Source organism: Pogoniulus pusillus, chromosome 7 (assembly GCF_015220805.1).
Source record: "Pogoniulus pusillus isolate bPogPus1 chromosome 7, bPogPus1.pri, whole genome shotgun sequence".
In the NCBI taxonomy this organism is placed as follows: Eukaryota; Metazoa; Chordata; class Aves; order Piciformes; family Lybiidae; genus Pogoniulus; species Pogoniulus pusillus.
In genome coordinates, this window is record NC_087270.1 from 5,869,743 (window position 1) to 5,888,445 (window position 18,703).

General features: G+C 44.7%; 1 protein-coding gene across 2 annotated transcripts in view; it reads left to right on the plus strand.

The window, feature by feature from the left end:
• RCAN2 (regulator of calcineurin 2) overlaps nt 1-18,703 on the plus strand; it is a 94,202-nt gene that overhangs the window by 56,722 nt on the left and 18,777 nt on the right. The window lies entirely within an intron of this gene.

An 18,703-nucleotide genomic window follows, 5' to 3' on the forward strand; every position in this document is an offset into this window, starting at 1 on the left:
GGTTAGAGAGAGAGAGATGCAGCTCAGCCAGTTCCCCAGCAGGCGAAGTGAGAGTGGTTATCTATGTTTTTATTTCTTGTTTCTATACATCTCAGCAAGCCTATGAGTGAGGTAGACATCACCACTGTTTTCCTTTCACAGCCTGTAATCTAGTTCTTCTCACCAAAACATTCTAGCTAGCTTCAAACTAGCACATAAGGTTTATAGGTAGGAAGTTGAGATCTGCTGCATTTCTGATTTGAGCACAGTCTGTGGTCTGTGCTGAGGAACTTGCAGAATGAACTTCATTGAATCATAGAACAGTTTGGGTAGGAAAAGATCATCTAGTTCCAACCATAGGCAGAGTTCATTACTCTCCTCTGTACCCACTCCATCTCAATGTCTTTCTTTTATTAAGGGGCCCTGTATTGAACACAGTAGCCAAGGTGTGGCCTCACCAGTGCTGAGTTGGGGGGACAATTACTTCGCTGGTCCTGCTGGCCACACTATTTATTGCTCATACTGGCCAGAATGCTGTTTGTTTTTTTGGCCACCTGAGCACACTGCTGGCTTGCATTCAACCAGATGTCAATCAACACTCCTGGGGCTTTCTTTCCTGGATGGCTTTCCAGCCACTCTGCCCCAAGCCTGCAGCGTTGTGTGGGGTTGTGCCCAAGTGCAGGACCCAGCACTTGTCCTTGCTGAACCTCATACATTGGTCTCAGCCCATCGATCCAGCCTGTGCAGTTCCTATTTAGGGCCTTCATACCCCCTAGCAGATCAACAATCCCTCCACTTTAGTGTCATCTGCAAGTTTACCAAGGGTTCACTTACTCCCCTCATCCACATCACTGATGAAGATTAAAGAGAACTGGGCCAAATACTGAGCCCTGGGGAACACCACTTGTCACTGGACGCTGCTGGGTTTACTCCATTCACCATCACACTGTGGGCCTGGCCATCCAGTCAGTTTTTTACCAAGTGAAGTGTAAACCCACCCAGTCCTACTTAGGAGGAAGTTCTTCACAGAGAGAGTGATTTCCCATTGGAATGGGCTGCCCAGGGAGGTGGTGGAGTCACCATCCCTGAAGGTGTTCAAGAAAAGCCTGGCTGAGGCACTTAGTGCCATGGTCTAGTTGACTGGCTAGGGCTGGGTGCTAGGTTGGCCTGGATGATCTTGGAGGTCTCTTCCAACCTGGTTGATTCTATGATTTATAAAGCAGCTTGTTCCTAAGAAGAGCAAAATCTACTTTGGGTTACCACTCTTCTTGCCAGTCATGGGGCTTGTTGTCTTCTTACCCATCGGTTCCACAGAGAGTGGCTTCGGTTTCATAATGCCAGTCCAGTATCATCTTAATACCAGGCTGTTACTGATGTATATTTTTCACATCAGGAAATGAAAATGAATTTGATGAAGGGCAGTGCTGTTTTTAGCTGTAAGATAGGATTAGTCTACTTTCCAATTCTTGTTTCTAAACAAAATCTGTGCCAACTGGAAATTATCCAGTTGGTTGAAAAGTGACATGGGAACAGTTTGGTCAGGAATATTTGCTTTTTCACCCTGGGGTTTCTTCCATCTGCCTAATAAAACAATTATATCATGGTAAGACTTGAAATTCCCTTGTCCCTGTCCTGTCTGGTTGTGGAAAGTACTAGCAGCTGTTGATGCAGATAGAAAATGTTGCTTCCATACTTGATACAGAACCCTGGCCTGTCATCTCAGCAACCCTTTCCTGGGTGCTGGGAAGCCACTTACAAAGTCCATCCAAAACCTTTCTTATGGCCTTCTCAAGCCCAATTTTATGACATGCCTAAATCCTTGATTTCATTAGACACCATAGAAATCTAAAGTTCTACAGGCTAACTGAGCATTGTGGTATGTACTGAAAATGATAGCATGTGTCATCCATTCACTTATGCTGAGGTGCTGTGTGACCACTGTGCTCCTATTCCATCACTTACACTGAGCTGGTTGTATAAGAGATAGAATAGGTCAGAATAGGCCTGAAATGGATCCTGGAGTTTCCCATATCCCTATGTTTGTCACATTTGTAAGCAGGAAGCCTCTTCTGTGTGTACCTTTTGCTCTTTTCCAGCCCAAGGATTATTTTCCCTCCATTTTCTTTTCACCTCTTCCCTCTGTGCTTATTTCTGATATTTTTTGTATACCATTAAGCTTAAAATGTAGTCTGTTGTGGCTGTTTGAGCTGATTTTCTAGCTCAGACATAGGGGAGAGGTGAACATTTCAGGCATAGGCCATATAATGGCAACAATGGCTAAGTTAGTATTTCATTGGAGCACCAAGAGCTTTATGCCTAGAAGCACAGCTTGTTCTTTCCTCTTGCTGGCTTCTGCTGCTTGAGCTGCACCTGCCTGCTGTTTTCCCCTGCTGCTGCTTTGGCTGCTGCTGCTTTTGCTGCTTCACCACCGCTTGACCCCTTCCCCATCTTCCTTAAGGTTATTATATTTTTTTCTCTAGTAGTTTATTTCTCTTTATACTGTTGTACTTACACTATAAGAAATGCAATTTCATCTTTCCCTGACTTTCCAAAATAAAATCTGTGTTGTGGTGAGTTTATTCTACTGGGGGAGGGATCCACCCTAACCCAGGACATCTGTGTAGGTTTACTAAAGCCTTTATTCAGTTGCTTAACTGGACATAATATATCACCATCCTTTTCTCCACTGTGCTGAAACTTCACTCACCTGAAGTACTGTCCCCAGCTCTGGAGCCCTAAGCACAAGAAGGAAATTAACCTGTTGGAGCAAGTCCAGAGGAGGGCCACAAAAATGATCCAAGGGTTAGAAGCTGAGGGAATTTGGGTTATTTATTCTGGGGAAGAGATGGCTGCAGAGGGACCTTAACTGCAGCCTTCCAGTGTTTAATGGGGACATACTGGAAAGATGGGGACAGTCTTTTTGCCTGTTGTGACAGGACAGGGGTGATGATTCTACACTAAAATATGGAAGATTTAGACTAGATACAAGGAAAACATTTTCATAATGAGGGTGCTAAAACACTGGCCCAGGTTGCCCGGAGAGGTGGTAGGAGACCCATCTCTGGAAATACTCCATCTATCTATGGATGGGGCTCTGAGTAACTGATCTAGATGAAGATGTGCCTGTTCTCTGTGGGACAGATGACCTTTAAAGGACCTTTCCAACCTAAAGCATTTATGATTATATGTACTCTTATTGGACAAAAAGACTTCAGTCTTAGAGGCTGCAGCTTCTAGGAGACATTCAAATACATATCGACAACAGACCCGCTTGAGTAGTTTGCAGATGAAGTGTAAGACAGCAAATGACAGATGGTTGAGGCATACTGGCAAGAATAAGACACAGTCAAAATAGTATGAGCAGAGTGTTAGACAGTGATCACAGTACTGCTGATTCTGCCCACTGATTTTTGGGCTGCAGTGACAGGGAGAAAGGCGAGAGAGGATAGTAAGGCTCTCCCTGTTTTACTGCAGAGGTGTAAAGCAAGACTTACCAACCTGAGTGAAAACCAACTTCTACAATTATGTTTCTGGGTAGCCTATTTCCTTTTGTATTTTAAGGTAAATTTCATCTGAGATTTTTTTTTCCCAACTGTCTTCTGAGGATGTGTATTGGTTGGTCAAGCAGTTTCTCTTTCTACTTTGCTTCAACTATTAAATTACGTTTATAGAGGTGCATGAGATTAGATTATCTTTCACCCCTCCTACTGTGTGCCCAGGTGGCCAAGAGAGTCAGTGGCATCCTGGCCTGCATCAGGAATGGTGTGGTCAGCAGGAGCAGGGAGGTCATTCTGCCCCTGTACTCTGCACTGGTTAGACCTCACCTTGAGTCCTGTGTTCAGTTCTGGGCCCCCCAGTTTAGGAGGGACATTGAGATGCTTGAGCGTGTCCAGAGAAGGGCGACGAGGCTGGGGAGAGGCCTTGAGCACAGCCCTACGAGGAGAGGCTGAGGGAGCTGGGATTGGTTAGCCAGGAGAAGAGGAGGCTCAGGGGAGACCTTATTGCTGTCTACAACTACCTGAAGGGTGGTTGTGGCCAGGAGGAGGTTGCTCTCTTCTCTCAGGTGGCCAGCGCCAGAACGAGAGGACACAGCCTCAAGCTGTGCCAGGGGAGATTTAGGCTGGAGGTGAGGAGAAAGTTCTTCCCTGAGAGAGTCATTGGACACTGGAATGGGCTGCCCGGGGAGGTGGTGGAGTCGCCGTCCCTGGGGCAGTTCAAGGCAAGGTTGGACGTGGCACTTGGTGCCATGGTCTGGCCTTGAGCTCTGTGGTAAAGGGTTGGACTTGATGATCTGTGAGGTCTCTTCCAACCTTGGTGATACTGTGATACTGTTTGTTTTAAAATACTCACTTCCAAACTTGTCAGCATCCTTTCCAAATCCAGGCAAGTTAGGGCAGTTTGCAGTTGCTGGGTGAGAGGGAAGGGGAGATGCATTCCCCAAGACCATGATGAGAAACAACTGAAGTGCTCAAAATGTTGATTACTGTAGGAGAAATAGTAAACTGAATTTGGACAAGGCAAGCATTTTATTTAACTGCCCCAAGGCTTTTCCTTGTTTATTTTTCTAGTGTAACTGGTTTGAGAGAGCCAGGGAATGAACAGGATGTATTTATGGTTGTTTTACAACATTAGAGCTCCAAGAGTATAACCCAAAGTTCCTCAGCTGTTAAGTGTTCTCTTAATTTCATTTAATTCTTGCATTTACCATCCTGATCAGTGAGGTCCTGATTCTGCATCACTGAGAGAACAAGAGTTGTCTCCTGACACACTGACAGGTTTGGTAAGAGATTTTTAAGAAGCTTAGCTTTCTGGATGCTCTGACTGGAGTTATACATGCTTGCAGAAGTAAGATGCTTCTAAATGACTTAAGCAAATACTGGTTCTCCTCCCCTGGTGGCCCAAAAGTGGGCCACTGTGGGCTATAAATGAGTCTGTTTCTGTTCTTAGTGTTAGCACACACAAGAGTGATATGCTTCAGAACAGTTGAAGAGATGAAATTGAAGTTGTCAGAGATTGATGAAAAGTATGTCATAACAATGTGGATATTTATGTACCTTTTCTTATGGTCTCTAATCTTATGCATACATATTTTTTACATGTATCACTTTAATCCTAGTTTCCTGCACAAGTTTGACTACCAGTCCTCTTATTTTTGTATTCTCCCTAGCACTTTAGGGTTTTTCTTGTTTGTTTGTTTTCCAGGAGCAATTGCTAACTGTTCTTATGCGAGATACTGCCTTGTGTCTGAATGCCATCTGCAGTATGAGCTGGGGATTCTTGTGAGGCAGCTTTCCTGTTGATGTACTTTTCATGCACATCACACAGCAGTTCATGAACTGGATACCTTTCAGATAAAATTAATATAGAAGAGGCACTCCAGTAATGTGCCTAATGACACCAAGCTAGGAGCAGGTGTTGATCTGTTGGAAGGTAGGAGAGCCCTGCAGAGGGACCTGGACAGGCTGGATGGGTGGGCAGAGGCCAATGGGATGAGATTTAACAAGGCCAAGTGCAGGGTTCTGCACTTTGGCCACAAGAACCCCAAGCAGCACTGCAGGCTGGGGACAGAGTGGCTGGAGAGCAGTCAGGAGGAAAGGGACCTGGGGGTACTGATAGATAGTAAGCTGAAGATGAGTCAGCACTGTGCCCAGGTGGCCAAGAGAGCCAATGGCATCCTGGCCTGCATCAGGAACAGTGTGGCCAGTAGGACAAGGGAGGTTATTCTTCCCCTGTACTCAGCACTGGTCAGACCACACCTTGAGTGCTGTGTCCAGTTCTGGGCCCTTCAATTCAAGAGAGATGTTGAGGTGCTGGAAGGTGTCCAGAGAAGGGTGACAAAGTTGGTGAGGGGCCTGGAGCACAAACCCTATGAGGAGAGGCTGAGGGAGCTGGGGGTGTTTAGCCTGGAGAAGAGGAGGCTCAGGGGTGACCTTATTACTGTCTACAACTACCTGAAGGGGCATTGTAGCCAGGTGCGGGGTGGCCTCTTCTGCCAGGTAACCAGCAACAGAACAAGGGGACACAGTCTCAAGTTGTGCCAGGGTAGGTATAGGCTGGATATTAGGAAGAAGTTCTTCACAGAAAGAGTGATTGGCATTGGAATGGGCTGCCCAGGGAGGTGGTGGAGGCACCGTCCCTGCGGGTCTTCAAGAAAAGCCTGGATGAGGCACTTAGTGCCATGGTCTAGTTGATTGGATAGGGCTGGGTGCTAGGTTGGCCTGGATGATCTTGGAGGTTTCTTCCAACCTGCTTGATTCCATGATTCTATAAATTCCAACTGCTAATGAGCATTCAGTCCATGGCACCTCATCAGAAAGTCTTCAGCACCAACTGTTTTGATGTAGAGATCTACTGAAACACCCTTACTGATGTAAACTTAGCAGCTATTGATAAAAGCTAATTAATATTGGTTTTCTTCCTTAGTTTTATTTGCTAAATTAAGATAATGGGAACTTTAAGAATTACTGAAACAGGATAAACATTAATTTGTTCTTTGTGCTACCAGTTAATTGTAGAGCTTAAAGATTTGCAGCCAGAAGATAAAATCGATAGTTGGTATTGTGCTGTGTGCATTCTCAAATCCCCTGCATTTGAGCTCCCTGTAGTTAACTACATACATGATCTACTCAGTTATTGCTTGAATTCTTAAAACAAACAAAAAGAAAACCAAAAACAGTGGTTTGTTTCTCTTTTTAAGACGCTTTGAATCTTTTCTGCATGCCTTTGTTACTAGCATTATTTTTATCCTTCCCAAGCCAAAATGTAGGACTGCTGTTTCAAAAATAGAAATTGCATTAAATCCTCCACCTACCACTTCTTGCCCTTTTTTTCTCCCCTTCACTTTAAATATGAAGCAAAATTGAAAGAAAGGGGAAAAAAACAAGCCACCAAACTATGAAGTGATGTTGCACAAAATGGTAGCCAGCACCACAAGAATCAGCAGTGAATGGTGCCTACAGAACACTCCTTAGCACTGAATATGAGCCAGTGGCATCCTGGCCTGCATCAGGAACAGTGTGGCCAGTAGGACAAGGGAGGTTATTCTGCTCCTGTGCTCAACACTGGGCAGGCCACACCTTGAGTGCTGTGTCCAGTTCTGGGCTCCTCAATTCAAGAGAGATGTTGAGGTGCTGGAAGGTGTCCAGAGAAGGGCAACAAAGCTGGTGAGGGGCCTGGAGCACAAATCCTATGAGGAGAGGCTGAGGGAGCTGGGGGTGTTTAGCCTGGAGAAGAGGAGGCTGAGGGGTGACCTCATTGCTGTCTACAACCACCTGAAGGTAGGTTGTAGCCAGGTGGGGGTTGGTCTCTTCTGCCAGGCAACCAGCAACAGAACAAGGGGACACAGTCTCAAGTTGTGCTGGGGGAAGTACAGGATGGATGTTAGGAGGAAGTTGTTGGCAGAGAGAGTGATTGGCATTGGAATGGGCTGCCCAGGGAGGTGCTGGAGTCACCATCCCTGGAAGTGTTCAAGGAAAGCCTGGCTGAGGCACTTAGTGCCATGGTCTGGTTGACTGGCTAGGGCTGGGTGCTAGGTTGGCCTGGATGATCTTGGAGGTCTCTTCCAACCTGGTTGATTCTATGACACAAATCTATCTACTCAGATGGTGTGCACTTGGCCAGCTGGTTTGAAAGAGCATTTCCAGTGTTGCAGGGAGTTAATATAGCATCTGTAACTGGAGCACTTTAAATATGTAATGCTCAGAAAAGCTGTTGGTGGCACACTAAAATAGGAGTGCTCATGTAAGGCCTGGCTTTTTCTTTTAGCTCAATCACTGGGTGTCAAATTGAATTGAGAAGTCTCCACACTATATTAAATCACTCCCTTGGCATTGCCACAGGAACAATTTATTTTGTCTTGAAGGAGCCTTTGGTTTCCAGATCAGTGGAGCTAAGCAGGACAAATGTGCGTCACATTGAGGTAAACAGGGATGTGAGCTGGTTAAAAACAGAAAAGGCAACGCAGCAGAATTCTGTGCCACTGACATTTGTCAGCCTCTTCTGAAATGTGGATGCAGTTTCCATTAAGCTTTGGGGCAGATACCATCTCTGTACCTTTTGTTCCTTCAGCTGACTTTTCAAGAGGCAAGTCTGTCTTATTGTGCTTGCTAGGAGATTTGCAGTGCTACTGCAGTGCTGTCATGTCTTGGTGGACCATCCTTATGCAGGAAGATGGGTAGGGAGGGATGGCACTTACTGCCTCAGTCCTGGTGTGAGGTGAAATATAAAGCTTCTTCCAGTTTCTTCCCTATTTGTGTCATCACATGTGTTTTGTGAGATGGTGAGTTACAAATCACAGTATCACAGTATCACCAAGGTTGGAAGAGACCTCACAGATCATCAAGTCCAACCCTTTACCACAGAGCTCAAGGCTAGACCATGGCACCAAGTGCCACGTCCAATCCTGCCTTGAACAGCTCCAGGGACGGCGACTCCACCACCTCCCCGGACAGCCCATTCCAGTGTCCAATGACTCTCTCAGGGAAGAACTTTCTCCTCACCTCCAGCCTAAATTTCCCCTGGCGCAGCCTGAGGCTGTGTCCTCTCGTTCTGGCGCTGGCCACCTGAGAGAAGAGAGCAACCTCCTCCTGGCCACAACCACCCCTCAGGTAGTTGTAGACAGCAATAAGGTCACCCCTGAGCCTCCTCTTCTCCAGGCTAACCAATCCCAGCTCCCTCAGCCTCTCCTCCTAGGGCTGTGCTCAAGGCCTCTCCCCAGCCTCGTTGCCCTTCTCTGGACACGCTCAAGCATCTCAATGTCCCTCCTAAACTGGGGGGCCCAGAACTGAACACAGGACTCAAGATGTGGTCTAACCAGTGCAGAGTACAGGGGCAGAATGGTTCATCTGTGATGTATATTACAGTCTCTGGAACAAGACAGTGAATCTATAAGCAGGAATCATTTTATCAAATATTTCTGCTCTCAGAATGAATTTGGCACAAAACAAAGGTAAAAAACCTGGATGCAGCCTTCAGGATCTATAGTTTCTATGCAGGTGTCTCCAAAACAGCCCTACTGTGTAAGGGTACATGGCAGCACCGTGTGGCAGGGCTGTGAGCAGGTGTTCTTTGTTGCCTGTCTGTGTTCTGTGTAGGGTTGACTCACTGAAGTGCAGAGCAACAAGGTCACTTAGCATCACATCTGGAATAACATGCACTTTGTCTGTACATAGTGAAAGTTACTAGGATCTTCTTTACTGTCAGTGGTGTTTCAACAGTGCAAACAAATTGATCTCAATTTAACCAAAGTGAGCAAGATTTAATGCATTTTTTTTAACCTGTCCTTTTCAAAGTTCAACCTTAACATTTATTTTGGCTTAGAATGTTTAATTTCATCTTTGGCTCACAATTTTCATGGCCTTCACTCCTTAAAAATAGCAGAAAGCCAAGCAAAGAAAAAGGTGGTGCATGAACTGGGGTAGCAAACCTGGACTGAATTGCTCCTGTACAGAGGCAATTGTGCAATTTTGGAAGAAGGTAATTATTATTGTGTTTAGTGTCAGGAAATAAAGCCAAAGTCTTCTCACCCCTGTCTCAATGCTTCTGGAAGAGATGAGCAGAACTCTGCACTGAGTTCCAAGGTGAGAAACACACTTTTGGTGTGGTAGCCAGAAAATCATGGGCCGAGTATGCTGTACTTTTGTTTCCCTCAGAAGATACTCAGTACCCCCTCTTGTTTTCCTGCTTTCAAAATGTCTCACATGTAGAAGCGTTACACATGTAGAGATGTACCCCAATGAATGACATCGAATCATAGAATCAACCGGGTTGGAGGAGACCTCCAAGATCAGCCAGGCCAATGTAGCACCCAGCCCTAGCCAGTCAATCAGACCATGGCACTAAGTGCCTCAGCCAGGCTTTTCTTCAACACCTCCAGGGATGGTGACTCCACCACTTCCCTGGGCAGCCCATTCCAATGCCAATCACTCTCTCTGGGAAGAACTTCCTCCTAAAATCCAGCCTATCTCTCCCCTGGCACAACTTGAGACTGTGTCCCCTTGTTCTATTGCTGGTTGCCTGGCAGAAGAGACCAACCCCACTTGGCTACAGCCTCCCTTCAGGTAGTTGTAGACAGCGTGTGGAAGGACATGTTTTTCTATTGTTCTGTTGGTTTTGGGGTTTTTTGGCTGTTTCCCTCTAAGGAATTGCACATGGAATTTTCATCTCTTCTCCCCTTTCTTCCCCTCCTGTAATTTTTCCTTCCTGTGTTTCCCATGAAAGTAAGTAACCTTTTTTGGCTAATTCTGGGCAATAGCACATTGGAATTTTTTAGGTATAGTGCTAAATAACCTCCTCAGTTTGAGCCTAAACCTCTTAATGGGCAATCTTTGTTTAATTGCAAAGATGTGGGTTATTTAAATTCAAATAATCCCATTCCTTTCATAGCTTTTACTGATTTCCCTGTTTCTGCCAAGAACACACATCATACTTTATTTTCCATTTCCCAACATCATCTACCCCTACCTCCTGTGATGGAGAACAGAGCTACTCTGCACATCCAGCTCTCTGTGGCCAGGGAGGACTGGTGGAATCTGCCAACCCTTACAGTCAGCACACACAGAGCTGGCCACAGAGAGTTGCCCTAAATCCTCCTTTGAAAGGTCTACCACTTCTCTGATCACACTTGCAATTGTATCCTGCTGCTCTTGCAGTTTGCCTCCCCCATCCTTAATCCTGCTGAGGAAAATCATACACAATACCCAGACTAAGTCATTACAATACCCTTCAGGTGACACTGACACAACTCCATCCTGAAATTACTTCCAACTGATATTTTCAAGGCTTCTCTGACATTTTTTTATGTGCCACTTTAGTGAGTCCTTCAGGTCCCTGGAACAGACCACTCTGCCCATGCTCACTGCTGTAAACAAGTGTCAGTGGTTAAGGCTTGTCTGGCCACTAGAAGAATACCAAATGCTCTCTACAGCCTGTCTTCCTTCCCAGAAAGGGAGAGAGCCTTAGGTACTGGAAAACAAAATATTGTTGTTTACACAAAACCAAATATCCAACCCACCCCTCTGATGGTAATGACATCACTGTTGCAACTGTGGAGAGGCACTGGGGAAGTCTCCAAATTAATAAAGCAGCAGGTGGGAACTGCATTCAGGATTGGGATCAAAGGCAAAACAATCCTCCTCAGATGCTGGCCATTAGGGAAGAGGCTTGACTCTGGTGATCCCTTAGGTTTATACTGAGTATGATATCCATGGAATAGAATCTCTTGTTGGCCAGTTTTAGGTCACCTGCCCTATCTGCTTCACTGTATCTGCACCTCCTATGTGGCATACAAGATTTTGCTGTGACCTTGTTCTCCACAGGAGCAAATATAAGCAGGAGCCTTTCTGCATGTTGGTCCTTGGTACTAACATTGGGTGTTACCAGTGCTAGAAGTGGACACCATCTGCAAAATGTGCCATTAACTTCAAAAAGTGCCATCACTGAGAAGAGACTGATCTGAGAAGTAAAATCACTGAACAGAATTAGTTCTGTTCTAGCTCAGTGGAGGATGAATCTGTTGGTAGAATATTTCTGTTCCTGCTAGAGTCCTCAGTGCGTGGCCTCCATATGTTCTACCAAATCCATCTTTCTTCTTGTGCCACTTGAGTGGCCTGCAGTGTTGGAACCAGTGTGGTGATGTGGAAAGAGAAAGCATTCAGCTTTGAGATGAGTTGATTTCTTTGATAGTTTCTTGAATTCCTGTAACTGTAAATTATGTCTCAGTTTCCCTATTGGGCACAATTAGTTCCTTGGATTATCCTTCATAACAATGAACAGGAAAAATCAAAATGGAAAAAATATGTGCTTTATTTGCTTGGTAAACTCTAAGAAAAAGGGTTAGGCTACAGTTTGAAACTGAAGCCCTCCCCTAAATGAAGTGTGTAACAAAGGTAATAATGAGTGTAAACACACTGAACAGTGAAGTGTCATTTGTGTTCTGAGTTCTAGAGCTCTAATCCAAAGCTCCCTGATGTCTGTGGAAAGACTTCCATTGATCTGAATTAGGCCTTGGCTTTTGTCCTGAATGAACACAATACCAGTGGAGCTATTCACCAAAGAAATGTTTGGAAATAAATCACAAGGACTTACTGTGTTCGAACCCAATTCACTTGCTAATGTAGGCAGTCATGTTTTACGATGCTAGTTGTGTTGATATCACATGAACTAACCAAGGTCCATCTTAATCATTTGCCACTGCTGCTGTAATTGCAAGATTGTTCCTGGATCATAACATTTTAAACTTGTAAACCTATTTATGTCAGTTGTTTCCACTTGTTTTATGCCAACATAGTCTCATTTTTATACAGTACACTGTACAGTTCTGGTAAGCAGGCACCGTCCCTGGAGGTGTTCAAGAAAAGCCTGGCCGAGGCACTTAGTGCCATGGTCTGGTTGACTGGCTAGGGCTGGGTGCTAGTTTGGCCTGGATGATCTTGGAGTTCTCTTCCAAACTGGTTGATTCTATGATTATCCCATCTCCTCTCAGGCTTTCAGAGAATCATAGGATTGTTTCAGTTGGAAAAGGTCTTTAAGAGTCCAGCCATTATCTGACTCTACCAAGTCTGGTGCTAAACCGTGTTCCTTAGCACCACATCTCTTCATCTTTTAAACAGCTACAGAGATGAGGATTTATCCATCTCCCTGGGGAGCCTATTTCAGTGATTGAGAAGCCTTTCAGTGAAGAAGGCTCTTGAAATCTCCAATCTAAACCTCTTCTGCCGCATCTTGAGACCATTTCTTCTCTTCTTATCATCCGTTACTAGAGAAAAGAGATTAGCACCCACCTCAATACAACCTCCTTTCGGGCAGTTGTAGAGAGCAAGAAACTCTCCTCTCAGCCTTTTCTCTTTTTATTTTTCATTGTTTTGCTAAAGAAGCCAAGCATTTTCTTTTCTGATGAAGCTGTTCAGTCCCTGAATTTATTCCCATTTTGCTTAAGCTGTCTGGGATACAGGAAGGAAACTGAATGTTTAATGAGGTACAGTAGTGCTCTATATAATGTTGTTAAAACTCTTCCAGATACACCCAGTATTTTGTTTGTCCTCTGAAGGATGCATTTCACTGATCACTTTTATTGTGTGACTTAGAAGATCTTGGTTCATAGATGAACTCCTGATGAACAGCAGAACAAGTTTTAGTCTGGGGATGCTTAACTTTGCCCTTGCACTCTGAGGTGATTAGCTTGTGTCTTCTGTTACTCCAGTGCTCATTTCTTCTTTGGATGGTGCTCTGGTTGTCCTCAGAATTGGCTGTTGTTGTAGGTGATAACAATCAAAGTTGAGTAATCAGAAGCCTTAATGAACATGTTTCTACTTTGTGTTAATTTTGTAAGTTAAATGGAGTCTTTAAAAGCCAAACAAACTACACACACACTGTAGAAACTGCTAGAGGTGGTGAATGGTGGGTGACAGGAGCTGGTGTAAAGTGACTGGGAAGAGATACCTCATGTTGCACAAAGGAATAGTGAGATGAGGAGGGGAAATGGAGCCCACATGGGAGAAGTGAGAACTTCTGCAGTACTGGTCAAGTGAAGGCTACTCACACTTCCTATAGCATTAATTGGGTCTCAGAGATTCATACTTTTGATGGATGAAGACATGTTGAATCCCAGACTCATGACTTTCTGCATTTTGACTTTGTAAGAGTAGTAAAACTGCAGCTTAACTTTGGATGTTCTTTTATGTTTGTTTTTTTTTCAGGAGTGTTCAAAGTATTCTGAAAATTTAAATACTTGTTTGGTAAAAGCATTTTAAAAATACTGAATCCTAAAAATGATTTAAAAGTCCTGAATTGAGAGGATTGTGAGTCTTGAACACTTTATCCATGGAACTTGCAAGGGAGAAGGATTTACTTAGGTCTTTAAAATGCATATGATACATTCCCTTATAGATCAGAATGACTCTGAAAGGCTTTTACCCAGGTAAGTATATTCAGCAAGACACTAGAAGTCACAGGCAATAGCAATTATGGCATATGGAATTTCCTGGGAATTAGCATCAAGATGGGAAGAGTTGGCATGGCTCAAGATGCAGCTGAGGGCCATTAACTGCAGCTGATGATTAATGACCTCTGCTGAGGTCGTTATTATCAGCTGAAAGCGTAGAAAAAGAATCAGATATATGAGTCTTTTTAGTGAGTTGCAGTTTCAGTTGGTGCAGTAGATGTGTCCCCACTGTGGCTAGACTGCCCTGTGTTAATATAGCCCTCAAACAGAGGCCTTGATTTCCCTCCTGCCCATGGCATTTTTAGGAGCATTAATCAAAGCTGCATATCTAAAGCTGCTGCAGTATCAAATTGAAAAGGAAGCAGAATAAAGTCTGTAGCACTTCAATGTTCTTCCCAGTACTACATTTGCTGTCCAGTACTTAATCAGCTTTATTTAGAGAAACTCCCATCTGTCCCTTTCAGTGCCTATCAAGTGCATCTCCAGAAATGCACCCAGAACATCTCTTCTGCTTGCTGTTCTTGGTCCCACGTTTGAAATTTTATTCTCTCTTCCTTTTACATTATGTCCCTACCCAGCATCTAGATTCTGGGTGGTTGTGCTGTGCACGAAGAGGGAGGCACATAGGACTGGCCTGTGCATGAAATTGCTGCTGTGCCCAGACAGGAAGAATTGAGTTTCCTCAGAAGCAGTCAGTTGCCACAGGCTGATCACCATGGGTATTAGGGTAAGAGATCGGGAGAAAGCTTGATGCAAGCAAGTTCCAGTTTAATATACCCCAAGCATGAGTTTATATACTTTCTATCAGAAGGCTACATAACAGGGCTACAAATCATGTTAGACTCTAATTGGTTACATACATTTGCATTAGGACTATGTTAGTATCATAGAATCAGCCAGGTTAGAAGAGACCTCCAAGATCAGCCAGGCCAACCTAGCACCCAGCCCTAGCCAGTCAACCAGACTATGGCACTAAATGCCTCATCCAGGCTTTTCTTCAACACCTCCAGGGATGGTGACTCCACCACCTCCCTGGGCAGCCCGTTCCAATGCCAATCACTCTCTCTGCCAACAACTTCCTCCTAACATCCAGCCTAGACTTCCCCTGGCACAACTTGAGACTGTGTCCCCTTGTTCTGTTGCTGGTTGTCTGGGTGAAGAGACCAACCCCCACCTGGCTACAGGCCTTACACTAGGCAGGCATGAGTGGGGCATGTGGGGACTTAACAACCTAAAGCCTGGCCAGGCCAGACTTTATGGCACCAGGCCTGTTGTGCCCTTTTGTGCTCACTTATGTGTTTGCCTCTGATTATGGGCAGAAAAACATGTCCAGGCAGGGCAAGGCATGAATAAACCTATTTGGGCCTATGGGCCCTCCACCACAACAGGTAACATAAAGACATAAGCTTTGATCAGATAGTCACTGTTGGCTTTTATTTAGCTTATACACACTATTGCATTTCTGAATATATAAATTCACAGTATCACACAGTATCACAGTATCACCAAGGTTGGAAGAGACCTCACAGATCATCAAGTCCAACCCTTTACCACAGAGCCCAAGTCCTACTTTACACATACCCTACTGCTGTTTCTCCTTCCCACCAACTGTCTTTGCCTGGTCATTGTAAAGGTTGTAGCATCAAAATTCCAAGCAGGACAGGACCGAGATGACAGCTGCTTTTGGCTGACCTTTATCCAAATGTCACTGGATCTAGATACCTGCTTGACAAATGGAATGTTGCAAATCTGTAAGCAAAGCAGTTAAAAAAACCATAATTCAGGTGTGAAATGTTGGCAGTGTGACCATTAGGTGGTATTAGACTCATCTGTACAAACCTATCCGCATCATGCTGTTTGTGGGATTGCTGCATGCCTTTATTCACTCTCCACCAAGCCACTGAGTTCTTGTCTTTTTTTTCCCTGCTCCTCCAAAGTCTCTCCTGTGGTGAGAGGAAGAGAGGAGTGAGGTCAGGCAAGATGAAATGAAAATCATGAAAGCTTAATAGACCACAGGGAGGTGCTTTTGAAAGGTTGCCAGAGATGGAATATCAGTTATGGGGAAGAAGACCGCAGAGCTGGCAGTGAATGAAAGGAGATCTGGTACATGCACATTAATGTTTCATGCTCCTTGTTTTCCTGGTTAACTCTTTAACCACACTGACAGTAAGCACTGCCACAATGCTGTTGGTGCTCCCTGATGCAGCTTCACTGTGCTTAGAAGAAAGAAAAAAATGACAACGGAAGTATTGATGAGATTACATAAACTTTGCATTTTCTGTTTCATGTTCTGCAGCCTCTGCCGGTTACGCACTCTAAGGGATAAGGAGATGTTTTCCTGGATGAGAAGTAAAGAAGTTGTATTTTCACACACATAAAAAATCAGGTTATTGTAATTATACAAACACCCAACGTAACAGTCATCAATATATGAAATGGTATCACAGTATCACAAAGGCCATTGTGTCCCATTGTCCCCCTTAACTTGTTTACCCCAAGTATAGGTAGGGCAACACCCTTTGGGGGAGGCAACATGTCCGGGCATGAATAGGTTTGTAAACAAAGTTATTTGAGGCCTGTGCAACCCTCCACCAGAGGCTCTACAGAATCACAGATCTCTCCCCACCTCAAAAGCCTCTTTGCTGATTGACAAGAGTTCATACTCTTTGTTTTCAAGCTTGAACTGAACTAGTTTCTCCTGAACTTTAAAGAATTGATCATCATCAACTTGAGTATCATCAGGGTTGGAAGAGACCTCACAGATCATCAAGTCCAACCCTTTACCACAGAGCTCAAGGCCAGACCATGGCACCAAGTGCCACGTCCAATCCTGCCTTGAACAGCTCCAGGGACGGCGACTCCACCACCTCCCCGGGCAGCCCATTCCAGTGTCCAATGACTCTCTCAGTGAAGAACTTTCTCCTCACCTCCAGCCTAAATCTCCCCTGGCACAGCCTGAGGCTGTGTCCTCTCGTTCTGGTGCTGGCCACCTGAGAGAAGAGAGCAACCTCCTCCTGGCCACAACCACCCCTCAGGTAGTTGTAGACAGCAATAAGGTCTCCCCTGAGCCTCCTCTTCTCCAGGCTAACCAATCCCAGCTCCCTCAGCCTCTCCTCGTAGGGCTGTGCTCAAGGTCTCTCCCCAGCCTCGTTGCACTTCTCTGGACATGCTCAAGCATCTCAATGTCCCTCCTAAACTGGGGGGCCCAGAACTGGGGACAGTACTCAAGGTGTGGTCTAAGCAGTGCAGAGTACAGGGGCAGAATGACCTCCCTGCTCCTGCTGACCACACTCATCTCAAATGCTGGGCTTTTTTTCAGGATGAAGAGCTCTTAAAAGAAGGGGCTTTGCTCTGGCTGATTCTTCAACCAAGACCTCATTAGAAGATGTCGTAGTTAGAATGCTGGGACTTCATGTGAGACTCACTAGATGACAGTCAAAAATCCAAGTAAACACAAAGACCTAGACTAAATGATAACTGCTCCCTTTCAGTCTTAATATTTTATGAATCTATGCTTGTATGAGCAAAAAGACCTGTTCAAGTGTCAGAATTGATTTAAGGACTTCAGTTTTGTTTGATGTGGAACCAATCCTCTGTGTGTGCATAGTTCACAGAGTCTGAGCCTCCAAAGGCTGCTAATATACCTTGAATTCCTGTTGGTCTCTAGTTCCATTGATGTTGCCCATGTCAAGACCTTTCTTTCACAGTGTTACAACACCTGTGTTTTGTCATGTGCTTTTGAACATAGGAATTCTACAGCTAAACATTTCAAACCCCCTAATTTGAGACAGGTCACCATTTTCCATTACCTATTTTTTTCCCTATTGCTGCAGGAACTCTCAAGCAATGAATGTGTTTCTGTGCCTAAGTGTTTGAATGACAAAACATCCAGAAAAACAGAGCAGGCAGTACCAAATGACTCTGCAGCGTTGCTGTGAATGTAACCATCAGTTACATTAGGCCTGACTTTGTCTGCTGACTCCTTTGTAATTCAGCACAATGCTGGTTTTTTGTCAGATGACACCACGGTTGTCTGGTGTTTTCAGTCATATGCCCTTTTTGGCTGCGTTTCTGAAGTTACTGTTGCAGTTTTTCCACAAGAATCAATAGCTGCTAGGGTCTTGTACTAGTTTGAAGCTAGCTAGAATGTTTTGGTGAGAAGAACTAGATCACAGGCTGTGAAAGGGAAACAAGGGAGATGTCTACTTCACTCATAGGCTTGCTGAGAGGTATAAGAACAAGAGTATAAACATAGATAATCTAATTCTTCTTCTGCCTGAGAGTTCTGAGCTGCATTTCTCTCTAGTTTCTCTGCCGTCTCTCTGATTAATCCACTTTGCTTCCTAACCCCCTGGCCAAACCTCCATTCTTCCTTGAGACTGGGGTAAGGTTGAGAGGGTTAGGGGGAAGGTGAAGGGGCAGTTTGGGAGCCCCTCCTGGGGACTCAGGTTTCTGGGAGGGCTGTTGTGTTTCTGTATTCCCACTTTACCTTGTATATTTCTGTATGTAACTGTATATACTGTAAATATCTGCTTGTATATTGTGCTAGCTGTAAATATAAGATGCATTCAAATTTCCAGAGCGGGCTGAGTCTAGTCTGGGTGATTTCCAAAGTGTGGGGAGGCAGGTAACACCCAAACCATCACAGTTCTCAACTTGAAGACTCCTTTCCCTAGACATTTTGCAGAGTTCAGTAGGACCAGACCTGTGCTTTCCTTTGATTCTTTTCACAGAGCCTCTGTTATGCTATGGACACCCACACCCAAAAAGCCACAGGCTGAAACC